Source organism: Oryx dammah, unplaced genomic scaffold (assembly GCF_014754425.2).
Source record: "Oryx dammah isolate SB20612 unplaced genomic scaffold, SCBI_Odam_1.1 HiC_scaffold_515, whole genome shotgun sequence".
Classification (NCBI taxonomy): Eukaryota; Metazoa; Chordata; class Mammalia; order Artiodactyla; family Bovidae; genus Oryx; species Oryx dammah.
Window position 1 is genome coordinate 7,323 of NW_024070674.1, and position 3,519 is coordinate 10,841.

The 3,519-nt window shown below is 41.2% G+C and overlaps 1 pseudogene; it reads left to right on the forward strand.

Moving 5' to 3' along the window:
• The first annotated feature begins 2,363 nt into the window (after positions 1-2,363).
• Positions 2,364-2,494, forward strand: LOC120859308 (annotated as a pseudogene).
• Positions 2,495-3,519: the final 1,025 nt, after the last annotated feature.

Here is a 3,519-nt window from a genome sequence, read left to right on the forward strand (position 1 = left end):
CCCCATCTATTTGCCATGAAATGATGGGGCCAGGTGCCATGATCTTAGTTTTCTGGATGCTGAGTTTTAAGCCAACTTTTTCATTCTCTTCTTTCACTTCCATCAAGAGGCTCTTTAGTTCTTTGCTTTATGCCATGAGTGTGGTGTCATCTGCACATCTGAGGTTATTGATATTTCTCCTGGCAATCCTGATTCCAGCCTGTGCTTCATCCAGCCTGGAGTTTCGCATGATGTACTCTGCATATAAGTTAAATAAGCAGGGTGACAATATACAACTTTGACGTACTCCTTTCCCAATTTGGAACCACTCTGTTGTTTCATGTCTGGTTCTAACTGTTGCTTCTTGACCAGCATACAGATTTCTGAGGAGGCAGGTCAAGTAGTCTGGTATTCCCATCTCCTTAAGAATCACCCACAGTCTGTTGCAATCCACACAGGCAAAGGCTTTGACGTAGTCAATAAAGCGGAAGCAGACGTTTTTCTGGATCTCTCTTGCTTTTTCAATGATCCAATGGATGTTGGCAATTTGATCTCTGGTTCCTCTGTCTTTTCTAAATCCAGCTTGAACATCTGGAAGTTCACGATTCATGTATTATTCAAGCCTAGCTTGGAGAATTTTGAGCATTACTTTGCTAGCATGTGAGAGATGAATGCAATTGTGCAATAGTTTGAACATTCTTTGGCACTGCTTTTCTTTGGGATTGGAATGAAAACTGACCTTTTCCAGTCCTGTGGCCACTGCTGAGTTTTCCAAATTTGCTGGCATATTGAGTGCAGCACTTTCACAGCATCATCTTTCAGGATTTGACTGACTGAGCCAAAAGGACATAGGAGCCAATAAATTGGATATAATCTGAGAATATGAATAAGATAGTAACACAGCATAACTCATTAAAAAAATAAAAATCCACGGATCCATAATGATAAAAATAATGAATGAAGAAGGCAAAGTTCTTCTTTACATCTGAATGTTAACTAATACATATAGATGGTATTATTGATATAAAGTTGGAAAATTAGTAGATGCCCAAGTGGTAAGTGCACTGATAAGGAAAAGAGTATTTACACAATATCAAAATAACTTCCCTTAAGATATTAATTACGATGGGAAAAGTGTATCTTTGTAGTGAAACAGTGGACACCACTTTAACCCACTTACCAAGTTTAACATCATCAAAAATGTGGTCAAGTAACATCGTGTGCTACCTGGTAACACATGCTAAGAAGGTCTGTGGTATAATTAAAAAAACATGTTTGGTCTGGCATTAGATCTCTTCAAACCCTTGGAATTACCTGACTGGTAGTCTTCTTATATTCATAATAAGCCCCTGCCAAGCATACCTGAGCTCACGCTAATGCAGTCTCATGGGGGAGAAGGCCTCAAACAGCTTCAGGACTGGGGCTGGCTGCCAGGAAAACCAACTGGGTGATTAGAGGGTCAGAACATTCAGCCCCGCCACTGGATAAGGAAGAGGGGCCTGGAGATTGAGTCCAGTCAACAATGGCCAATAATTTAATGACCCATCCCTACACACTGAAAAGAAAATCAGATTGAGGGAACTTTTGGGTAAAGGTGATCTACTATGTGCTGGGATGGTGTTGCCACAGAGGGTGGACAAGGAAGTTTTGTGTCCCCCGCATCTCACTCCTTGCCCTTTGTATCTCTTCTAGTAGGCTATTTCTGAATGCTATCCTTTATAAACATACAGCTATAATCTTAAGTATGGCACTTTCCTGAGTTCCGAGTCATTCCGGCAAATCACTGAACCTGAGTGGGGAACCCTTGCATTTGCAGTCAGCCCGAAACACATGTGGCTAGCCTGGGGCCCCTTCTTACGGCTGGCATCTTAAGTGGGGACCACACTGTACAACAGGGTCCCTAACCTCGGGGTCTGCACTCACTCCAGGCAACTAGTGTCAGGACTGAGCTGGACCGTGGGACACCCCAGCTGGTGCAGAGGTGAAGAACTGATGGTCCTCTGTAAAGCCAAACGAGGTCGAAAGAACGTTTGTGGTGTTCCTGCCAAAAGCGCCTAACTTGAATCTATTCAAGAAAAACATTCTACAAGATAACTGGCCTGTCTCCTTCCAAAATACATGTCAAGAAAGATAGAGAAGCAGAGAAGCTACTCCACAATTAATGGAAACTAACAAGATAGGACAAATACATGCAATATGTAACCTTGAGTTAGAGCCTTGAACAGAGGGGGAAAAAAAATCACTGCAAAGGACTTTCATGGGACAACTGACCAAATTTGTCTATGGAATGTCAGCTAAGAGCTTTGTATCAAAAAATTTCCAGATTTTGATAAAAGTATGACAGTTGTGTAAGACAATATTCTTGTTAGGAAATATGTATAGCAATTGCTTCTCAGCCTTTTAGCTAAGATCAAGTGCAGTATCTGTTCTTATCAGAAAATACATATAGTAAAAATGTCTCCGAATGGCTCAGAAAAAAATAATATGCATGCATTACTTACATGCATTACACACAGAAAAAGAAACTAATAAAGCAAATGGGGCAAAATATAAACAATTAGAGAATCTGGGTAGAGGGTATACACCCAAGTTTCTGATACTGGTCTTGCAACTTTTCTATAAGCTTGAAATCATATAAACATAACAGAAAAGAAAAAAGGAAATAACCAACTAGATTTGCCAAATTATATGCTGGCTTTTTTCCACGAAGTGGAATATCTAAAGATTATTAGAGCATTTAACAAAGATACAGCAGTTCCCAAACTCTGTTCCCTAGGACACAATTACAACATGACGAATGTTTCAAAATTGGTAATTTATTAAAATTAGGGCAGTAGCTATTGTTATTTCTTTCTTCTGAAATTCACTTTGGAAATCATTTTATTCATCAGAAATTCACTTGAGTAGCACCTGAGACCTGCACGATGGGAGATGGTGAAGACATATTTATCAGAAGAAGGACTGAAGGGGGGGGACTGAGGTTGCGGCAGGAAGAGCTGCAGCTCGAGGGTAAAGCCCACATGAGTGGTATGTGACCCTTCCCTAAGAACCCTCCAGTTTCTCTCCATAAAAATCATGGTGTCCGTGGAGAGGCTGCCCCAGGGAAACAAGAGATGGGTCTAAGTTTCGCATTCCTGTTGACTTAGGAAATAAGAGGGTTATGGAGACAATATAAATCCTTTGACACAGGAAATCCTGGGAGGCGTAAGGCTTCCACCAGACATAGAACCAGGGCTTCAAGGCAATCTGTGATAGTTCATTTTACGTGTCAACTTGACACGTAAGGGACGCCCAAATGGCTGATAACACGTTATTTCTAGGTGTGTCTGTGAGGATGTCTCCAGAGGAAAGGAACATCTGAATCAGTAGAATGAGTAAAGAAGGTCTTATCAATGCCAGTGGGCATCATCCAATCCCTTGCATAGGCAGAGGAAAGAAGCACGAATTCGCTCTGTTTGAACTAAGATATCCATATTCTTCTTGCCCTCTTGCAGTCCACCAGAGCTCCCGGCTCTAAAGCTTTTGATTCAAACACAGACC